This window comes from Canis aureus, chromosome 2 (genome assembly GCF_053574225.1).
Source record: "Canis aureus isolate CA01 chromosome 2, VMU_Caureus_v.1.0, whole genome shotgun sequence".
NCBI classification, from domain to species: Eukaryota; Metazoa; Chordata; class Mammalia; order Carnivora; family Canidae; genus Canis; species Canis aureus.
In genome coordinates, this window is record NC_135612.1 from 51,208,504 (window position 1) to 51,232,832 (window position 24,329).

The 24,329-nt window shown below is 35.9% G+C and overlaps 1 long non-coding RNA gene across 1 annotated transcript in view; it reads right to left on the bottom strand.

Annotated features, from left to right (window-relative positions):
* Positions 1-16,257, bottom strand: part of LOC144297463 (uncharacterized) — a 35,494-nt gene extending 19,237 nt beyond the window's left edge. The window contains exon 1 of the long non-coding RNA XR_013364521.1: positions 16,129-16,257. This is a non-coding gene — a long non-coding RNA (uncharacterized LOC144297463). The remainder of the gene's footprint in view (positions 1-16,128) is intronic.
* Between the last annotated feature and the right edge of the window lie 8,072 nt (positions 16,258-24,329).

Genomic DNA, 24,329 nt, shown 5'->3' on the forward strand with positions numbered 1-24,329 from the left:
CACATCATTACCAAAAACTATTTCTTGTCTTTTTGGTACTAGCCTCCTGACAGGTGTGAGGTGATACCTCATTGTAGTTTTGATTTGCATTGCTCTGATGATTAGTGATGTTGAGCACCTTTTTCATGTGTCTATTGGCCATCTGTATGTCTTAGTGGGAAAATGTGGGTATTTTTCATGTTGAGTTAAGTTCTTTATATATTTTGGCCCTTAACCTTTGTTAAAAAAATTGTATTTAAATTCTAGTTAGCTAACATATAGTATAATATTAGTTTTAAGAGTACAGTTTAGTGATTCATCTCTTACATACAACACCTAGTGCTCAACACAAGTGCCCTCCTTAATACCCATCACCCATTGAGTATTTTGGCTACTAACCTTTTACTGCATATATCATTGGCAAATATCCTCTCCCATTACTGGGTTTCCTTTTCATTTTGCTGATGGTTTTCTTTGCTGTGCATAAACTTTTTATTTTTTGGTATACTCCCAAAAGTTTACTTTTGCTTTTGTTTCCCTTGCTTGAAGAGACATATCTAAAAAGTGTTGCTGAGGCCAATGCCAAAGAGATTACTGCCTATGCTTTCTTCGAGGAGTTTTATGGTTTCAGGTCTCACCTTTAAGTTTTCAACGGATTTTGAGTTTATTTTTGTATATGGTGTAATAAAGTGCTCCAATTTCACTCTTTTGCATGGAGCTGTCCAGTTTTCCCAACATCATTTTTTTAAGACTATTTTTTTCCATTGTACAATTCTTAAATCCTTTGTCATAGATAAAGCCAACTGATTTTAAATCTTGATCTTGAGATCCTTAAAACTGATTTTAAATATTAGTTACATCTAAAAAATACCTTTATAGCAAACATTTACACTAATGTTTGACCAAACAACTAATCACCAATGTCTAAACGAATTAATACATAAAATTAACCATCACGTATGTCAAAGATTAATTACTATTTAGCAATCATGAGTAATGAATTACGTTTTCTTTTTTTAAGAAATATTTTATTTATTTATTCATGAGAGACAGAGAGAGAGAGAGGCAGAGGGAGAAGCCAGCTCCAAGGCTCCATACAGGGAGCCCGACATGGGACTTGATTCTGGGTCCCCAGGATCAGGCCCTGGACTAAGGCAGCACTAAACTGCTGAGCCACATGGGCTGCCTGAATTACATGTTCAAACAAACGATATCTCAAAATTATTAGTAAAATAAATAAGAAACTGAATGAGATGACTATTAATGTAAGTTAAATACATGCATCTTACAGTACCATTCATACATATAAACATATGCATGCATGCATAGATCTTTTGAGATAAGTGGATGTCTAGGTGGGAGCGTGCAAAGGTGATGGAGCACAAAAAGAAAAATAAATGACATGAACCGTAACCAGACACCAACCAGGTGTCTTGCATGATCTGATGAGGAGAGCCTCCATTCATTAGTGACAGAGGAGCATGATTAAGTCAGTTTTATGCATGTGACATGGAGAATCAAGTGTGCTATCTTAATTCACCACTCACAGGTTAAATTATTTTTAGAGTTCATATTAAATATCCTATGGCACTTTGAGATTGAAGGACATTTACTGAACCTAGTAAGTGTACCTACTAAAATCCTACAGAAAATGTCATTCTTTATGATTGAGATTGGCCATCACTCCTGTCATCACATGGTAGTGAAGGGCACAACACTACCACACAACAAAAAAAGAAATACAGCGTGTAATGATTGGAAGAAAGTTTAGAATTCCTCATTATTATCAGATGATAGATGGATGCCTATAAAGAAAAATGTAGGGGAATCTAAAAAAAAAAATTTAGATAGACTGGAAGAGTTCAATAAGATTGCTGAGTTAATTGTTTTAAGTGATTTTTGTGCCTAACATGGGGCTCAAACTAAGGATCTCAAGATCAAGAGCCACACACTCTACCAACTGAGCCTGCTAGGTGCCCTATTAATATATGAAACAATATAAAATACTAGTATGTAAAATTAATCACATGCCTACATAGCATCAACAAACAATAACATATAATTTTAAAAATTGCAGCAAAAAGAAATCAGGTTCAAAAGACCAAAATAAACATAGATCTATACCACACTAAATAGGAAGAATCAATCTAATAAAACTGTCAATTGTTGCCATATTAATCGATTAGCTAAATGCAAATTAATTAAAATCTTAAAAGGGTTTTTCTTGAGAAACTAATTCTAAAATCTATACAAATGAATAAAAAACCAAGCACATTCAGTGTACTTCTGGAAAGCAAAGGTTAAAAGGCAGTGGGGTGGGGGATACTTAAAACTCCAAATAAGTCTTATGCCAAATGTCTCAACGTATTACTTAGTCACATCAGAGTTTCCCAGCATTGGTACTGTTGACATTTAGATAGACCCAAGCATTCTTTGTTCTAAGGAACTGTTCTCCGCATTGTAGGATGTTTAGCAACGTCCTTGGCTTCTACTTCTACAGTTGTGGCAATCAAAGATGTCTGCAGACATTGCCAAATGTCCTCTTCTGGGAAAATTGCCCTTTTTGAGCACCACTGAGTTAAAATAATTAAAATCATTTGATATTGGCACAAGTATAGACAAATAGACTCATTGCAAAGAGGAAAGAAATAAGAACCATATATACATGGGAATCTGGCATATATAGTAATGCTATTACAAGTTGAAGGGGAACTCTTCAACAGAGGATTCTATAATAATTAGCTATTTATGGAAAATGATAAGTCAAATAGATCTCTTATAGCACACACAAAATAAATCTCTGATTAATTAATGAACCAAGTGTGAAGATCTGAATGTAAAATTAAGGCAGTATACAACTTTTTACCAGCAATTTCATTTGTATCAATCAATCCTAGAAAAACTTCACACATATATTCGAGGAGATATTTAAGAAGATATTTACTGTGGCATAGTTTGTATTGGCAAAAGCATGCAATGCAAATAATTTTACTATCCCTCACTTTATTTTTAGTCTGATGGAATGCTATGTATCTGTTTAAATGAATTAAACATTTCTCCAAAAAAGACATACAAATGGCCGAAAAAAATGAAAAACTGCTCAGCATCACCTGGCATCAGGGAAATATGATCAAAATTACAACGAGATACCACCTCATACCTGTCAGAATGGCTAAAATTAAGAACTCAACAAATAACAGATGTTGATGAGGACATGGAGAAAGGGAAACCCTCTTTCACTGCTGGTGAGAATGAAAACTAGTGCAGCCACTCTGGAAAACAGTATGGAAGTTCCTCAAAAAGTTAAAAATAGAGCTACCCTATGACCCAACAATTGTACTACTAGGTATTTATCCAGGGGATATAAACATAGTGTTTCAAAGAGGGCACCTGCACCCCAATGTTCACAGCAGCAATGTCCAAAAGAGCCAAAATATGGAAAGAGCTCAGATATCCATTGACAGAGGGATGAATAAAGATGTATATATAGTGAATATTACTCAGCTCTCAAAAAGAATGAAATCTTGCCATTTGCAACAATGTAGATAGAACTAGAGGATATTATGCTAAACAAAATAAGTCAAAGAAAGATAATACCATATGATTTTACTCATATGGAATCAAGAAACAAAACAGATGAATATAGGGGAAGGGAAGGAAAATAAAATAAAATGAAAATAGAGAGGGAGGCAAACCACAGGAGACTTTTAACTCTAGGAAACAAACAGGGTTGCTGGAGGGGAGTCTGTTGGGTGGATGGGGTAACTGGGTGATGGGTATTAAGGAGATCATTTGATGTAATGAGCACTGGGAGTTACATGCAACTGATGAATCACTAAAGTCTACCCCTGAAACTAATAATACAGTTTATGTTAACTAAATTGAACTTAAATAAAGAAGTTTAAAAAACTAAAAACAATTTAAAAATTTAAAAAAAATAAATGAATCAGCTGGATCTAAAACTAGCAGCATGAGTAAACCTTAAAATACAATACTAAGAGAAGGAAGCAAGTTGCAAAGCAATACTTACAGTAAGATATCATATATTTTAAAAGTGAAAACACTAAAAACAATATTTTATAGTAGCCTACAAATGGATTAAATAAATAGAAGCCCACGAGCAAAAATGTTATCTTTCTGAAAAGCAGGAGAGGACAGAGGGATAATATAAGATGTTAATTACATATTTAAATAAATCGTTTTTTGAAAAGTTCTGACAGCAATGTGGCATAATTTCAATATTAATGTTTGAGCATCAAACGTAAAAGTATGCTTTTTATATTTCTATGTGTGAAAAATGTGTTCATAATAAAAAATAAGGTATCCTTGGTTATGTCTATGTGCCATTGATTCAAGGTATTTTTATTGTCAGGATATAAAATTAAATCTCCTGTAAATATAAAAATACTATTAAGATGATTGGTTTAGGGATGCCTGAGTGGCTCAGTGGTTGAGCATCTGCCTTTGGTGCAGGACATGATCCTGGAGTTCCGGGATCGAGTCCCTGCAGGGAGCCTGCTTCTCCCTCTGCCTAGGTCTCTGTCTCTCTCTGTGTCTCTCATGAATAAACAAAATCTTTAAAAGGAAAAGAAAAAAAAGAAGAGTGGTTCACAGGCCAATTGTGACGGCAATGCAGGCTTTTTATTTGCATTCCTCCCTTATAAAAGCATCCCTGCATGAGAGATATGGTGCTGAGTGGTTTTCCCAGCAAAGGTTGTACATTCCTGCATGTGGACTGGCAAAACATATGGATAGATATTCTCTTCCCTGCTCAGGAGGTCATCATTACCACCTACACCCTCAGAGCCTTCTTCTGTTTTGTTTTGTGGTTTTCCAGCGGGGAAGAATTAATATTTAAGTTATACAGGGGCACCTGGGGGCCTCAGCCGCTTCAGTGTCCGACTCTTGATTTGGGCTCTTCATGATCTTGGGGTCATAGGATTGAGTCCCGCCTCAGGCTCCTCACCCAGTGTGGAACTTGCTTGAGATTTTCTCTCTCCCTCTGCCCCTCCCCTATCATTCTCTCTCCCTCTCTAAAAAAAAAAAAAAAAAAAAAAAAAAAAGAGAGAGAGAGAGAGAGAGAAGGAAAATTCAAGCTCTACATTATACAGTTAACTAACTGATGAGTCAACATGATTTTTCTTCCCTGTTTATTAATGAGCCCTCTCTCTCCTCTTCTCCCATCTTCACTCTATATTTCTTTTACTCACCTCAACACATTCATCTCTATTCTCATTTGCTTGGATGTCCTTTCACCGGGCTTATCTTTCTCTTCCAAAGCCAAAATAATGATGAACATTATTCTTATCCGGGTCTCTTCTTACTTCTCTATTTCCAGAACAGATTTGGCTTAACCAGAGGATCATTGATTAGATGTTTACAAAGCACACTAGATCTTTATTGCCCTGTTCATTTGTCTTATTCAGGGAAAATAAGATTAGGTCTACTTTAATTGTGTCATTTCTAAGGATATACAAGAACTATTTTAAAGTTTGGGAGAAACAGAGTGGATAATGTTTCAAAATATGTTTTTTAAAAATAATTTAATAGTAGGCTTCCTACCTCTTTAACCTTTGTATGTACAATTGAAAACAAGCAAAACAAAATAAAAGCCCAGGATATGATTTATCTCGCTCTCCGTATAGTCTGATTGACTCCATATCTTCTTAGTCAGTAAGGAGATGCAGGTGCAGGATTAGAGTGGATGTCTCCCATTTGTGTCTTTATTCAGGCACCTCTTTCAAATCTCACATCCACTCAAGGTTTTGCCACTTTGATTATCATAACTTTTCTTTCCTTATATCGCTCACCCAGTCAGATCTCTAAGCCCTAGGCAATCCCATAGCAGTGGCAAGTGTGAATTATTTGATTGAGATGAATGAAATCTACCACTCTCTTCAGAAGTGAGAGGTGCTTTACTTCCATAAGTTGCAAATCAGATTGGTATTTTTTTTTTTTTTTTGACACAAGAGGTAGTAATTGTCATGACCTCTGGGAGAGGACCAATCTGTTCACCTAGGATTTAAGTGTCCTTTCTCACTCTCAGAAGCAAAAAGCAGCCAAAGAAGGTCTATACTACAGCTCTACCAAAGGATTCCTAAAAATTGGTCAGTATAATGTCTACTCTATCACCATGGTGAGCATGGTAGCCTGAATCCAGCTTTTCTGTAGACTGCAGCAGAGGTAGTTGAATGACCACGGCCATTCAGAAGGACCTGATAGTGCAGTAACCAGAAAGCCCAAAGGTCAGGGTAAATCATCATTTGCTTCATTTCTCCCCATAAAACACTGAACAAACCTCTGGTCATGTGTCAGAGAGTCCTTATTTGCAGTCATATGATGATACCATTTTCTATTGCAAATTGCAAATTCAATTCTCAAATTCAATTATCCTGGAGACAGCCAACCAATAAGCTCAGCAGTGTTTGAAAAGAAGAACAAGTAGTACAGGTTTTTAAACACATACATAAATACAAAACTGTTAACTATAAACCCCAGCAAAATTGAAAATGGGCAGTGTGTAGCCCTGGACTGGGGTAGGAAATAAGGAAAAAAGTTTTGGTGGTTAGACATAAGACAGAATCTGGATTTATGTGTTTTCTGGAACAGGAATCCAAAATTATCCTTCATGAGGGACACTTTTTTTTTTTTTTTTCTTAATGGCCAGTGAAGCCTTGGGAAACTGGATAATCCAACCTCTCCTAGAGATTCATAAAAGCTTTTAGCATCTCTAAGATTCAAAAAATCCTTCAAGAAATCTTTCTTTACTTTATTTGGCATTTCCCATATTTGTTTAATCATAAAGCATTTTTTCTTAAGAAGCTGTTTTGGCAGTTGTCAGAGCTTGTTTATCACACAGCTCACTTTGGAAAACAATGACGTAAATAGATTTCAAGTTATGGAGGACATCCCATTAAAGATAAGACTCACATTTCAAGATATTTTCTTCCCATGAAAAGCCACAGACATTTACAAGACATGTTTGAGGCAGGCCTATTTAGGACTTTGCTATTCAACGTGTGGTTCTTGGAACAGCAACATTGGCATCACCACTGAGCCTGTTAGAAACGCTGAATTCTGGTCCTGCCCCAGAGATATGGAGTCAGAATCTTGCATCATCTGTAAGATCCCTCAGGTGATTCTTTCGCATAAAAAGTGTAAGGAAGACTATTTTAGGAGACTCATACTTTCTAGAGCATATGCATTTCATGCCTTTCTGCATGCAAACTGGACAATACAAACTAGAATTATATATAATTATATAATTAAGGTTAATGACATTTGTCTTTTAAAATTTGAACACTGAAACAATTTTTATAGGAGAATAACAATTATATTAAAATATAATGTAAACCACGAGAAGGTGATCAGTTTGAATGAACATTTATGAACATTAGATCTGGATCAAAATAACTGGATCAGCATATATCATGAAATCAGGAGAATGGCATAACACACAGACAAAATCAGGCAAAAGCTACAGCTCCCACCTGATTAGGACTTACCACAATTTCCTTGTGAGAAGGAAAAAGCGTTTGGCCACACACATGCACTCTGGTTATATTGACAAATTATATGCACAATCCTCATTTCATTCACACTTTTCTAAAAGAAGCATGTGTCAGGTTTAGAAATATTCTCATTATTTAAAAATATCTATCTTAACATTTATTTATTTGCACACTTACTGCTTTATTAATTCATTTCAGGAGTATTTTCATTGGATTTAGCACCATCCTCAGATCAGTAAGACATAAACTTTCCCATGAGAGGCTCATAATCTTGTTTATTAGATGGATTAGAATTAATCCACCATGTTTGAACGCATGCACATTTCTAGGTTATAGCAAAGAGTTCCAAAACTAGAAGACATACATGACAAATGTTAGGTACGTTCCAGAGTATGATTAAGGATCTGGAAAAAATCCTCATGTCATCATTTATCTGTGTATTCTTACATCACTTAGAAGTAGTGGAGAGTTAGTGTAGAATATAGTTAGGAGGTAGAGTAAGATTCTCTTTCTTCCAAGTCTCTGTGTTAGTCCTTTTTACTCTTTCCTTCCTTACTGTACTACTGTTCAATGATTTTTCTGAACAATGGTTCTTTGAAGATAGTAGCTTCCCAGTGGATGGCTGATTCTTCGTCGCACTACCTAGTACAAGGCTGATCTCAGAGTTCATACTTGTAAAGCTCAAGATAAGAGATCTTGGAGAAAGACTATGAGTGATTCAGTGGTAAAACACTGGCATGATTTAGGAAGAGAAAACCAGCTTTGCAGGCAATCAAGATAATGGAATATCTGGGCCTGGAAATTTATTGTGTGTTCATGCATGTGTGTGTGTGTGTGTGTGTGCGTGTTTGTGTGTCCTAGATTTTGGTTTAGCGGCTGCTCCCTAGACTGAGGGTAACCAAAATATAAGAAGAAGAAAATTTAATAAAGCTTAACTGGTGATTTCTGTGTTAGTTAAAGATAAGGTATTCTTATTTATAAAAAGGAGAATGGTATGATCATATTTGTTAGGACTCAGAGAAAGATAAGATTTAAATTTATATCAAGAGGGCCCAAAGTTGAGGCACCTGGCTGGCTCAGTAGGGAGAGCATGTGACTCCTAATCTCAGGATTATAAATTCAAGCCCCATATTGGATGTAGAGATTACTTAAGAATAAAATCCTTAGGGGCACCTGGGTGGCTCAGTGGTTGAGTGTCTGCCTTTAGCTCAGGGTGTGATCCTGGGGTCCTGGGATCGAATCCCACATCAGGCTCCCTGCATGGAGCCTGCTTCTCCCTCTGCCTGTGTCTCTGCCTCTCTCTCTCTCTCTCTGTGTGTGTGTGTGTGTGTGTGTCTCTCATGAATAAATAAATAAAATTTAAAAAAAAAAGAATAAAGTCTTAAAAAAAAAGGATGGTCCAAAATATGCAGAAAATGGTGTTAGGAACAGAGGAGAGACTGTGTCAATAACTACACTGAGAGATGATAAGGATATGAAACAAGAAATGTTCCATGGAGACAAAGTAGCAAGGTGGATATGGAGCATAGTATTTAAGTACACTGGACATAACTGGCCTTACAGACATAGTGAGTAATTTCTGTTGGAGCAGAAATACAGGGAAGTGTTTATAAATATCAGATGGCAATAATGGTGTATAGGAGACAGTTCTTAAGACTTTTGGGGATAGAGAGCAAACTACTTTGTCACATTTGTCTTCAGAGCTTGGCATGACTTCCTTACTTCTGGAAAACCAAGAGACACTGACATAACCCAAAGAAAAGGAGACAGGAGACCAATTGTTTTGCCTTCTTGAACTAAACTGAAATTCATGATAGAGAAGTACAAGGGTTCTCAATTTTCCTTGTGCATATTGTGACTGATTTTACTGGAGCAGGAGGAAATCGACAGTCGGGAAGACCAGGAATAAAGATTAAACTTTTGGTATAAGAAATGTCGGCATTACAAATCCCTGGAACAACAGCATGATTGATAGGATAGATGGAAGGGGAAAGATGTAGTAAATAAAGAGGAGTAGAAAGAATAAGGAGAAAGACAAAAGGGAAAGGAGGAGGAGAAGGGTAAATAAGAAGAAATGGGAGGCTCCCATCATCTGTGAAGCCAGCCCAAGAAACCATAATGGTTTCTTTTTTAAAGAACAAATGCACTACCTCTTGTCTGTCAGCTTCATCCCTTTCTTCTCTGTGTGCTTCAAATCCTCCCATTCTTCATCTCTGAATATGCAAACCCCCTGCCTACTTCCGTCCTATAAGACATCAAAGATCAAATAAAAATTGCTATTTCCTTGGAGCTGAGCAATTGAGACCTATCTTGGAAATATGGGGTCAATTGAGCTTGGCTGAAGGTGTTTTGAAAGAAATGAGGGCATGCTCTTCATCTAAATAAAACAATCCTGATTGCCTCACTAATTTGGACCTTCTCTGGTGTGGACCTAGTTCTTCTAATGGGACCTACCATTGAGAGCCTATGAACACCAACATGAGGAGGGTTACTCTTCTATACAAGGTGTCAGTAGTAATACTGAAAAGATTTTCTTAGGCAAATTGTTTACAAGGTCACCTGCAACCAAGTGAAAGCATTATAATAGAAGTTGTGTTCATCAAAGTTGACATAAATGCTATATCCTGACTCACTTTTTCTACTGACCCAGGTGTGCGGATGAGGGCTGTACTATTTAAGTGAATAGGACAAAGCAGAAGATATTTATTGACTGACTTTGTAAGAAAGGTAAAAGAAAACAAAAAGGTAAAAGAAAAAATAGAAATTGCTAGTATCGTAGAATCTAGTGTGTTACGAAGAAAGTAAAATGTATGGTCCTTCTTTTTAAGTGCCTAACTTTATGACTCAAATGACTTAGGTTATTAGGCTTCCATCTTAGTTCAGAGAAGACAAATATCTGGAATCATGTCAGCCCCCTCCCTTTGCACTCATTAGTCAATTGAACTAACTTACAGTTTTCCATTCATCTTCGATAATACCTCAGAATCCTTCTTAACACAGCATGTCATAAAGCCTCTGTCAATAGATGATTATTACTCTTAAAACCCTACTTACTAACTCTATCATAAATTATTTATCTGAGGAAAGAAGGAGAAAGAAATTTCACAGTTCTAATAGTTGGCATCCTTGAAATAGGTTGAGTTGGCTCAACATGTGTCAAAGTGTTAAAATTCTGGCATGAGGTGGTGACATCTTCTGGTGTAGCTCCAGATTAAGACTTAGACTTCATCCAGGCTTAGGTGATGAATGGTCTATTGGAAATAAATGTACATATTTCATTTAATGCATTTTATTTACTAACATTATTAAATGTATAATCTCTGATTTGAAATAGGGAATCTTGTGCATTGTACTTTTACCATATAGATATCATTGTCAAGGCCACCCTCACATTATGGATACATCAAACTTTTCGGCTGCATGCCATTAAATATTTGAATTATAAAACTTATTTGTGTTTGCCTTATTGTATGATCATTGCACATTTGTATATTTGCTTCCCTTTTTCCTATAAGGAAAGAATGCACTGATCATGCTAATGTGAATATTCTATCTACAAAAGTTAGATTTCTCACATGTATTTTACATTAATATATACAGCTCTTATTTTAATTCTCTTAAAACTTAATTTTGCATAGCCCTATAAGTAATTTCCCTGATTATTCTTCTTTCATTCTTCTTTTTTTTTTTTTCCTGAGGATGTTTAGATCCAGGGTCTCAATAAACTACTTCCAAAACCAACTACCTGGACCAGCCATCTGTTCCTTTCATTATAAATCTAGGCATAAGCAGTATAGCTGAGTGGTTAAGAGCAAGAAATTTGTATCAGACAAATTAGATTTTGCAATTTTCTGGCTCTATGACCTCCGGTGAACTTCAAAATCTCTCCTCGGCTCAGTTTTGGTGTTTGGGAAATGGTGATAATAGTGTATTAACAATGCTGTAAGCTTTAGTAAGATCAAATGAAATGATAAAGAAATGTGCTTAGCAGTCCCATTAGTTAGCACTCAGTGAGTATTAGCTTGTCATTATTCTTTCTTTATAACTCCAGTGGCATTAAATTACCACGTGGAAAACACGGTGATACGTGAGCAGCATTAGGTCCAAAATGATTTTATGCCCATGATGCCTAAACTTACTTTTGTGACTTAATCTAACTATTGTTAGTTGTTATACCATTAATAGCTGAAGCTTCTTGATGGTGAGAAATCTATTTTACATGTAATTACTTAAAAGGACATTTTAACTACGGTAGCAATTTCACCTGACTTCATGCCATTTCTAAGTCACTCAGTGTCAGAAAGCCTACATACTCTTCAGGGAGCTGTTCTTCCCAAGATTCCTCATGTCAGGTTGTCCTAGCACCATCAGGAAAAATCACAGGTTGGCTATCAATCATCCGAAAGCATTTATCAGGTACCTGAAAGAGCATAATGCTATGCTAACTACAGTATGCAAAGGGAATTACACAGATGTAACCCCAGAATCCAGTATCTTATCTTAAACAAAGCACTTCTCCAGGGGGAATAGAGTGTCTTTGCATAGAATGGGAGGGGGTGTGTTGTGGTGAAAAGAGTATTCACTCAAATGTCAAGAAATGGAACCTGCCCAGGGTGATACTTCAGCAGTTCACTTTATACCTCTGAATCTGTGGTTTTTTTTTTTTTTTTCCATTGAAAAGTAGCATTATAAAATCCACATACTTCCCAGGGTTCTTAATGCTTTGAAAGCATCTGCAATGTGCATAAATAGGGATAAATCCCTTTCCAACAAATAAGAAAAACAGTAATAATAATAATAATTACAATAATAATAATAATATGATCAGAATAGAGAAGACATGAGAGATAATAGATAATTATATGTTTGTTTCCTTTCCTTTCCTTTTTTTTTTTTTTTTTTTTTGAATTTCAACTTTGAGCCAGATGGAAAACAGAATCTCAAGCAAGTTAGTTGGGGGTAGGCGTAGAAAGCACTCCATTACTCCATGTTGGTTAGTGGTGACAAACTAGTGAGTTGAAAACAGAAATCCTAATTTTGGATTTTTTTTATTCCTTAAGCAGAGATCTGAAACATAAGGGTTGTTTTTTGTTGTTGCTGTTTTGTTTTGTTTTGTTTTGAGGGAAAAGGCCATTTTTCATGGTGTTAAGGAGTTTTGGGAAGGGAATAAGAGGTATTAAGAAGTGGTTCTTGGAGCTCTTCAGGTAGCAGCATTTCTTACCATTTCTGAGGCTCTAGTGACTGGACCTCGTGTATACGCCCCACCCTTTTAACAGAAGCAGTAGTGGCTTCCCACCACTCTTAATATACAAACTCAGTCTATCTTGTTTTACAACTTGAAACCCCATCTCCACACATCCCCATTGTTTTCCATCCTCAACAGCACCACTTCTGCAATTTTTCTAATGCACCATACTCCTTCCTGCCATAAAAAAGGAGTATTGCAATCATTCCCTTCTGTCTGAGACCATCTTTCTTAACCTCTTTGCTTAGTAAACCCACCCTCAGGCAGTAGCCTCAGTTAAATGTCACTTTCTCAGGAAACCATCCTCTGCATCTCCACACCAAATTGGATCCCTGTGGTAAGTCCTCCAAAGCACCCGGTCAGTTCTTTTCCTTTATGGCCCAAGTGTTTAAAATTAAGGAAATTTCTGCATTGTTATTTGGCCAGCTACACAATAGCCTGCAAGCCCCATGCCAGAGGCAGTGTTACTTGGTACCGTAAGTCCCTAATAAAAGGTCTGCAGCTGTTCACTAATAATTGCTAAACGTATTAATGAATAGCTTAGTGAAAAAAAACAAAAACAAAAACAAACAAAAAAAATGAATAGCTTAGTGAATAAGCAAAGAAACCACACACTTTAAAATTGTAAAATATAATTATTGTTATATTAGTTATGTGTAATCAATGTAGAAAATTTCTAAAATATAATATTATAAACAGGACAAAAATATTTCTATCATATGAGATCAATAACTTATAATTTTACTCATTTATTATTTACTTATCACTTATTAACTTATTACTAAAGTATGTTATTTAAGTTATTATAATCCTTCCAATCATATATTAACACAGATGTTTTATATATTTATATGTATACATATATATATAATTGGATTATTGGGCATTCATTGTTCATAAGCCTTTTTTTTATAACTTAGTGATACCATGAAAATTTTTCAAAATCATCCAACACTCCTCACCAGAATCAGTTCTAATAGTTAACTAGTTTCGTGGCTTTTTGTCAAGTATCTCAGTTTATTTAACTAATAGCTTATTGTTGGCATTTAGATTAGTTTAAATATTTTATAGTAAACAGTGGAATAATCAGTTGTTTTGCTAATTTTCTCATGCCCTTCTCTTAGGGTAAATTTCTAAATATGGATTTAGGTAGTCCAATATTTTGATGCATATTACCAAATTGTTTTAAAGGGAAAATGATTCCAAAGGTCTCTCACACTAGGGAAATGTAAGAATATCTAGTCACATTGATCTCAAGAATATTATTTCTATTCTCTCATTAAATCCTTTTAAGTTGATAGACAAAATCTGTATTTCATATTACTTTGTATCTCTTGATTACAAAGAGTGTTGAATTTATACATAAACACATCCATGCATGCATATATATATTTATACACAATGTATATTTACCATTTACAAACATTTTGTTCATGTTATATCTTTTGAATTTTGTATATATATCACACATATTTACCATTTTCTGAATACTATATTTTGTGCATATCTGTTGCTTTTATTTCCTGAGATGTTTATCTTCTTTTCTTGAAGATGCATAATATCTATACATATATTTTATTTTATTTTTTTTTTTTAAGATTTTTATTTATTTATGATAGTCACACACAGAGAGAGAGAGAGAGAGGCAGAGACACAGGCAGAGGGAGAAGCAGGCTCCATGCCAGGAGCCCGACGTGGGATTCGATCCCGGGTCTCCAGGATCGCGCCCCCGGGCCAAAGGCAGGCACCAAACCGCTGCGCCACCCAGGGATCCCTCTATACATATATTTTAATGGTCTTATACTACATTTGAAGCTTGTTATATTTTCTCAACTGGTTGATCCCTTTTAATTTGGGTTTACTGATTTGCTATAAGGCAATACACATTTTGATGCATTGATAGTTACATCTTCTTTCATTGTTTCCTTCCATTATTTATAGGGAGTATGTGCATCCTTTACATCTTAATAAATATTTCATATTTCTGTTGCTGTAAATTACGAAGTAATTTTTTCCTATATTTTTCCAAAGAAATTTCCAGTTGTTCAATCAAATATTAATGCCAACAGGCTGGGTCCAAGGACCCAGAGAGGATCCCAGAGCATGAGATAAAAGGGTCCCTGGCTGCACCCAGGATAGAAATCACAAGTGAGCCAGCAGGAGGTAAAAGAATTTCTTGAAGGTATAGAGAGAAAGCAGGTATAGACAGTGTGTCTAAGAGGCTCAGAAAGGAGAGGAAGGAGTTTCATCTTTGTTTGGGGTCTGGGGGTTTTATTGAAGATTGTGATCTGTTGTACACATCCAATAAGGCATCCTGGAACCAAATAGATGAAAATGAGGGTCCAGGTGTTATTTCTTGAAGCTGGGGGTTCTTGGTGTTGAGGGATCTAGTGCTGGTGGTGTTGGATATGTAGATGGTAGCTTCCTCCAGCCATTCTTGCCTGGTCCTTACTTAGATGTTATCTATTCTAGAGAAATCATCTCCTGTCCATTACAAAGAGGACAAACACTATTTGCATTCTGAGGCATGTGTAAAGTAGGAGTACAGGTCCTAGCAAGAACAGAAGCAGGAAAAGGAGCAAAAAGCAGATTTTTATGGAGTCCTTCAGTTTCCCTATTTCAATAGCAAAAGCTCGTTTTTTGTTCTTGATATGCCATTTTTTATATATTTTTTTAAGATTTTATTTATTTATTCATAGAGACAGAGAGAGAGAGGCAGAGACATAGGCAGAGGGAGAAGCAGGCATCATACAGAGAGCCTGACGTGGGACTCGATCCAGGGTCTCCAGGATCACGACCTGGGCTGCAGGCGGTGCTAAACTGCTGTGCCATGGGGGCTGCCCTTGATATGCCATTTTTATTTTTTTTTTATTTTTTATTTTTTTAAAGATTTTTATTTATTTATTCATGAGAGACACAGAGAGAGAGAGAGAGGCAGAGACACAGGCAGAGGGAGAAGCAGGCTCCATGCACCGGGAGCCCGACGTGGGAATCGATCCCGGGTCTCCAGGATCGCGCCCTGGGCCAAAGGCAGGCGCCAAACCGCTGCGCCACCCAGGGATCCCGATATGCCATTTTTAACATACAATTATTTTAAAAATTTTATTATTTAAGTATAGTTGATATATAATGTTATATTAGCTTCACGTGCACAACATAACAATTCAACAATTTTATACATTTTGTAATGTTCACAATTTCTACATGTATTTGATCAGTCCTAAAAGTAGAAGACAGGTCAAATTTAGCAATGGGAATTGAGACAAGCTTCTGGGAGATGCCTATGAGCTGCAGCCTGATTTGAGGGTTTAAGGACTAAGTCCAGTCTTAGAGCAAAGTAATCCAAAAAGTACTCCCTTAGAAGAATGGTGGTAACTCAGAAAAGTTACCTACTTGGAACCAAGATATGAATCAGAACAGAAACCAAATTCTAAGAATGGATCCCAGCTGGAGGAGCAGACATGTGGTCTCTGAATCCTCTATGATCACAGCAGCATCCTTAAGATAGAGCTGAGGCTCAGGGAAATAATACAACAATTATTTTGGATCACTGTTTGCTGGGCACCTAAAATAACAAATACCAGTAAGACCTCTTAGGCTGGCAGGAGCACCATGCTTCTTCATGCTTCCAGTCTTCAACCTGTTTTCTTCTTAGAGACAAATCTGAACTTGCATAGACCAATGGGCCCAATAAGGGGGACCCCACAAGAGGTAGAGAATTGAGGCAGAAGGCTAATAGAAATAATCTAATGATCTCTTACTTTCACATTCACACAAAAATTGTGTCTGTGTGGAGCATTCTAGAATTGATGCAGGCAGAAAAACTTTATCCTCTTCATTGACATGAAACACTGACTTAGTAAAATCCTACTTTTTAATTGTTTACTTTCATCTAATTTGCCATTAAAACCAACAATTTCTGTGAGTTTTGCCCATTTGTCCTTGAACTATTAAAATATTGAGACATATCCATCTGAGCAATTAAAATATAAATTGTAAAGAATAGGCCTCCCTTTAAGAAAAACCCACTTGGAAAATGCAGGGCAATGTTAAAAATGCAAACACAAATACAGATGTGCCTCACTTCTAACAGGATAATAGGTGAATCAACACTTGTGAAGCACATACATTTCCCCAAGTACCCTCAAACTACAAAGTCATCTTACTATATTAATATATTAGGCAATTTTGGAGTAATTGTGTATTCAGGATTATTTGCAAACACACAGTTAAGTGAGCCAATAACTAAAAGTGACATAGAGGCAGCTTGTTGGAGAACTTTAAAACAATCTTGCAGTGAAGGATCCTCTGCCTTCATCTTACCCACATCTCTCTCCTCCTATGCCATCAGAGATTGTCACGGAGGGATTTTTGCTGGGATCCAAGAGACTTTTTTTTTTTTTTTTTTTTAACAGCTGAGAGTAATTTCTCATTTACTTTCCCTTTTGTCTCCCCTAATATGCATATCCTCAAATACCGCTCAAAAAATTGTTGGGATCAAAGACCTGGAAGAGATTTCTTAAAAGTAAGAAACCTTTATTATGTTAACTGTCTTTACATCCGCTCCTTGAATTTTTTACCTTTCTGGAGCTGCTCAACTCAATAATAAGATCCTAGTCTTAAACCAGAAGTGGTATTTTACCAATATCCTTTGAGGAATTGTTTGGTACAAGAATTTAACCACCTGTTTATAAGGGGCAGCCAGGAGTTACAGAGCTGCATGCTGATTGCCTTTTTTTCTCTGTTGTTGTGATTTTAAACTATATTTAATGGGCCATTTGAAGGGGGACTTTTGCCACCTGGGGGAACATTCTTGAAAACTACACTGGTTGCTGGGTATATGAATAGCAAAGTCAGTTTTACACTGCAAAGAAGCTGCAAAAATTGTGAGGGAAATGACCCAGAAAATCCAACTAAGGCAGCTTCCCCCTGAAGTCTAAATCTCTGACAATATTTACTAAGCAACTTACATGTCTCCTCTGGGATCACAAACTTCTTTCCTAAATTGTAAAATGAAACAGATACAGGGTGACCTGTTGAAGAAACATGACTCTTCTTTCTTTCATATGCAGAGATATCCATCTCACCACCCACATATAACATTGACATCCTGTGAGTCACAGTGGCCTGTATTGTGTATTTTTATTAAACATTTTGTGTCCTCACTCATCCCCTTTGTTATTTTATTTTATTTTGTTTTTTATTAATGTTATTTTATTTTGTTTTTTTAAAGATTTTATTTATTTATTCATGAGAGACACAGAGAGGCAGAGACACAGGCAGAGGGAGAAGCAGGCTCCCTGCAGGGAGCCCAATGCAGGACTTGATCCCAGGATTCTGGGATCCTGCCCTGAGCAGAAGGCAGATACTCAACCAACTGAGCCACCCAGGCATCCCTTAATATTATTTTAAAATACAAAATTATGGAGGTGCCTGAGTGGCTCAGTCCATTGGGCATCTGACTTGATTCGGGCTCAGGTCATGATCTCAGGGTAGTGAGACTGTGAGCCTCAGAGGCAAGCCTGGCTCTGGATTCAGCAGGGAGTCTGTTTGTCCCTCTCCCTCTGCTCTTTCCCCTGCTCTCTCCCTCTCTCATAAATAAATAAATAAATAAATAAATAAATAAATATCTAAAAAAAACCCACCAAACCCCCACAACTCTATAAAGATGATAATTTTTTTCTGATGCACATTACAGCTTTATTTAATTATTAAATATTATAAATAACGCTTCAGAAAAACCTTTTATGCAAATATACATTCTCCATTTCTTTTTGAGTATTTACTTACAAAGGAAGAGTCCTTTTTGAATTTCTTTGTTCATTTCTACCTAGCTTTCTTCTGCATTTCCCTTCAACATTTCCTTTAAATATATCCACAGTTTTTCAAAGCATGTAACATATAAGTTAGATTCAAAAGCAAATAAACCTTTGTCCGCTCATCTTACTACCTCCTTCAAATATATTCCACAATATTAATTACTCACCCAGAACACATGAATATTTTAAACTACTAATGTCTTTTAACTGTACTTTTCAGAAAGATTTTTATCAATTTTCATTCTCTGAAGGTACACTGGAAAATGTCATTCTTACTGCACTCTGTGCAATAATACCATCTTTGTTTTTTCACATTCACCTGCTTGATGGACAGAAAAACTGCCATTTTGCTTAATTTGCAGTTTCTCAGCTAATTATAAGAAATGTTTGTAGGGGCACCTGGGTGGCTCAGTTGGTTAAGCATCTGCCTTTGGCTCAGGTCATGATCCCAGGATCCTGGGATTGAGCCCCACATCGGGCTTCCTGCTCAGCAGGGAGCCTGTTTCTCCCTCTCCCTTGTCAGCACCCCCTGCTTATGCTCTCTCTCTCTCAAATAAATAAATAAATAAAATCTAAGTATTTTAAGTAATCTTTATTTTTTTTTTAATGTTGGTATGTTTTAGCTCTTTGTGTCTATTTTCTGAGTATTTTGTTTATGAACTTTGTCCATGTATCTTGTTATCAGTTTCCTTGCTATGACATGTAAGTGTTCTTTACATAGTTATGGTATAAACTTCTGTCATGGATTTTGATCCTGTGTTACTAGGCACACAGGTGTAGGATATTTATGACCCGTTCTGTGTAGCTGCACTTTTGTGAACCTGAAATGATTGTCTCTAATTGATTTCACAGCTTTTTACTTGAATCCCCTTATGCTATTCCTGCATCTTAAGAAGACCAGTTTCTGTGTCCAGGAAAACTGAAATTGTCTTGGGACACAACAGGATCCATTACCATTTTAAATCATTAGTCCCGTTGAGCTACTGGAACTGAATTGAGTCAGGAGAAATAGAGTTTTATCATATCACCAGAAGGCTGCTTCCTGGGGCCAGACAACTGCCCACATCTTCTATTTCCTTCATAATGAACACTCGTATAGTGAATGCTCAGCTTAAGAAGTAATTATCACTAAAAGATTGAAGGCTCCTGCGTACCTCATGCTAATTGCATTCTTAATTTCCTCCCCAACTAGGAAACCTACAGTCCTCATATTATCACTAAGTTTACCATTGCTAAGAATTTCTTCATAATTACATGGCTATATAATCCTAAACAATATTCAGGATAGTTTGAAACTTTTAATATATATTAATGTAATATATAATATATATTAAAAGGTATTAATACAATATGTTAAGAGATGTGGTATAGATTCATAAGTATAGGGACACCTGGGTGGCTCAGTGATTGAGCGTCTGCCTTTGGCTCAGGTCGTGATCCCAGAATCCTGGGATAGAGTCCCATATTGGGCTCCCTGCATGGAGCCTGCTTCTCCCTCTGCCTGTGTCTCTGCCTCTCTCTGTGTGTTTCTTATGAATAAATAAATAAATAATAAAATCTTAGATTCATAAGTATAGAGCAATATTTTCACCCAACACTATGATTTGAAATTTGCCCATATTAATACTTATTTTACTGTACTATCATATTCCACTGTCAGTATAATGCTGATGGACATTTAGCTGGTTTTTCTCTTCCTCCTTCTCTACCTCCTTCTCCTCCTCCTCCTCTTCTCCTTCACTATTATGAACATTGCTGATAGGAACATTTATACTTATCTTTGAGTACCTATAGGAGAGCTCCTCTAGACCAGAATATACCTCTTTTTCAGCTTGACTTAAAATTTGCTTTTCAATGTGGTTTTACCAATTTAAATTCACATCCCTCATCAGAATGTATTATCAAACCTTTTTATTAGTTATGTGGTGGTTGTGATCATAGGTGTCTTATGACAGTTTTAATTTGCATTTCCATGACTATTATTGAATGGAGCCTCTTTTTATATGTATATTCACCTTCATATTTCCTCCTTGTTGAATTGCCTTCTCATAGATCTTGCCCAACTTTTATCGGATTGTTTATCTTTTCTTATTGATTTGCAGGAATTTTTAATATAGTCGGTATATTAATATTTGTCAGTTACATGCATGGCACTATCATCTCCCAGGCCACAACTGAATCATTTTTTATGAAGTATTTCATCCATACAAAGTACAGATATGATGTACATATAGAAGGTTTAAAATATAATACAATAAAGCCCCTGGTCCCCTTGTACCGAATACACATTGTATTACCTGATAAAAATATCACCAATGTCTTTGATGCCCTCTGGATGGCCTTTACTCTTTCCTTGGTTAACCACACTTTTGAATTTTTAAATTCAACTCCATTAAGATATAGTTACATACAATAAAATGCACGCAAATTTAAGTGTACTGTTGGATATTCTTTAATATGTATATATGCCCATAATCAAGATGCAGAGCGTGTTCATTACCCCCATATGTTCCCATGTGCTCTTTTGCAAGTAATACCTGTCTCCTAACCCCATGCCCCAAATAACCAAAATAAGCTGGGGGAGATTATTCTTGAGTGCTCTAGAATTTCATATAAATATAATCTTAGTTTATATTTATATACTTGGTGTCTCTGGCTTCTTTTGCACAGCATGGTATTTTGGAGATTTATCCATGTTGTTTCATGTATAAGTAAGCAGTTCCTTTTTAGTTCTGAGATGCATTTCATCATATACCACAATTTGCATACCCACTCTCCTGTTGATGGGCAGTTGTTTCTATTATTTTAGTTATTATTAATATAGCTACTATAAATATGTACAAGTATGAGCATATACTTTGTGCAGGTTTATGCTTTTATTTCTATTGGAAGTAAATAGAATTGTTGGGTCATCTGTAAAACTTACTGCACATATTTATTGTATCCAAGTCTATGTTTAACTCCTTTTTTAAAGTGTTTGTACTATGTTACCTTCACACCAGAAATGCATGAATGCTTCCATTAATCTATGCCCATTAGGTAGATTTAATTTCTTTTCTTTTTTTTTTTTTTATTGTAGCTACTGTGATTTTAATTTGCATTCCTTGAGGACTAGTGGAGTTGAGCATCTTTCCTTGTGCTTAGTGGTCCATTCATATATCTTCTTTATAAGGTGTCTATTGACATCTTTTGTCCTTTTTTTTTCAACTTAGGTTGTGTATTTATTATTGAGTTAAGATATTCTTCATATATTCTAGATACAAGAGTTCTGCATATATATATATAATATGGCATATATATTACATGTAATACATCTATGTTTCCAATGTATATTCTGATATACGTTAGAAATATTTTTACCAGTCAGTGACATGCCTTTTCATTTTCTTAATGATGTCATTTTATCAAATTTTTTGAAGTAAAATCTATATACGATTATATACAATTACAGCATCCATTTAAAATACATATGTGATGAGATTTGACAGATGAATATACCCATTAAACTACCACCACAATTAATATACAGACCATTTCCATCACCTTAAAAAATTTTCTTTTCCCTTGCCAATCCATCCTTGCTTCCAATCCAGACTGATCACAAGCAACTGCTGATCTGCCTTCTGTCAAAATAGGTTAGTTTGAATCTTTTCAGATTTTATATAAATGAAAACATACAGTTTTTATATCTGATCCTTTCACTCAGCATCATGATTCACCCATAGAGATTCATCTAGTTGTTACCCGTCTTAGCAGTTTACTACTTTTATTGTGAAATAGTATTCCATTGCATATATTATGGCACATTGTGTTCATCCATTCTCTAGTAGATAGGTATTTGGATCACATCTTGTTTTTGTTTATTGTCAGTAAAATCATTAGAAACATTCATGTGCAAGTCTTTTTGTGAGCATCTATTTTCATTCTTCTTGAGTAAGTATCTAGGAATGGAACGGTGGGTTCATATGGTAGGTTTGTTGAACTCATATGTATTCAGTTGTTTGTGTTCTTATTTGGGTTTGTAAGAATTTTTCTATGTATTTTGGATATAATTCTTTATCAGATATGTGTTTGGCCAATATTTTCTCTTATTCTATGGCTCACCTTTAGTTTTTCTGGTGGTATCTTTCCAAGAAGAAAAGCTTTTAATCTAAATGCAGTCCAACTTAATCTCTTTTTTACGTTTAATGCTGTTGACACTGTTAAGTGTTTCTTCCGAGATTTCTATCTATAAGTTCTACAGTTTTCACTTTGATATTTAGTCCTATGTTTCATTGTGAATGCATACTGCATGTAGTATGACCTAACTGTTCAGGCTCACTTTTTTTCTATATGAATATCAATTGTTTCAGCACTATTTGCTAAAAAACAAAAACGAAACCACTTTCATTTCCTCTATTACCTAGGTACATTTTATGAGAATCAGTTGACCATATGTGTTTGATTCTATTTCTGAACTCCCCATTCTGTTCCATTGATCTCTGTATTTATACTTTTATAAATACCATAGACTGGGACTAGGCTAGACAAAGAGACAGGAAATAAATGGCAATTCCAGCAACAAACACCAACAAAACCTTCTCAGCTTTACAAGAGAATGCCTACTTTTTTTTTTAATTAATTTTTTTTATTTATTTATGATAGTCATACAGAGAGAGAGAGGCAGAGACATAGGCAGAAGGAGAGGGAGAAGCAGGCTCCATGGGATTGGGATTCGATCGTGGGATTCGATCCCGGGTCTCCAGGATCGCGCGCTGGGCCAAAGGCAGGCGCTAAACCGCTGCGCCACCCAGGGTTCCGAGAATGCCTACTTTTTTCCAAAGTGTTTTCACCAATTTACATTCACACAAGTGAATAAGGTGACCTAATTAATGTTTCATATGCATACAGACTCTTAGTAGCATGTGCTTTTTATTTCTATTTTTATTTCTTAAAAGGTTTATTTATTTGAGAGAGAGCGAGCAGGAGTGTGGGGAGGGACAGAGGGAGAGGGAGAGAAAGCCTCCAGCAGACTCCCTGCTGAACAGGGAGCCCAGGGCAAAGCTGGGGCTGGATCCCAGGACCCTGAGATCATGACAGGAGCCAAAATTAAGAGTCAGATGCTCAACTGACTGAGCCACCCAGGCACCCCGTGTCTGCCTTTTAAAGTCATTTTCTTTTCCAACATAGTTCATGCAAACTTGTATCTCTTTGTGGTTTTATTTGTTGGTTAAAAAAAAAAACACCAATGTTTAGCTGGTAATTTTTTTTTTTTTTTTTGCTTATTCTGGAATCTTATTTGCCTTTGAAATATCTGCTCATATCTAATCAAGGCTGCAATGGCATTAAATTGTATAGATTAATTTGGAAAGAATTAAGTTTTTATAATATTGAATAAACCTATTAAAAAATCATGTAATTTTCCTTCCTTAATGCCATTAAATAAAGATTTATCATTTTCTCCATGTATCTTTGTTTTTAAAGTTATCCTAAGGTTATTAAGTTTCTAATATTTTGCAAGTGGTGTGTTAAAATTACAGGTTGTGGGGCACCTAGGTGACTCAGTTGGTTAAGCGTCTGCCTCGGTCTTAGGTTATGATCCCAGGGTCATGGGATCAAGTCCTAGCCCTGCATTGGGCTCCCTGCTCAGTGAGGAGCCTGCTTCTCCCTCTCCCTTTGCCCCTGTCCCCACTCATGCATTCTCTCTCTCTCTCTCTCCTTCAAATAAATAAATAAAATATTTTAAAGAAAATTTAAATTACAATTTGGATTGTGTATTAAGGGTATATAAGACTT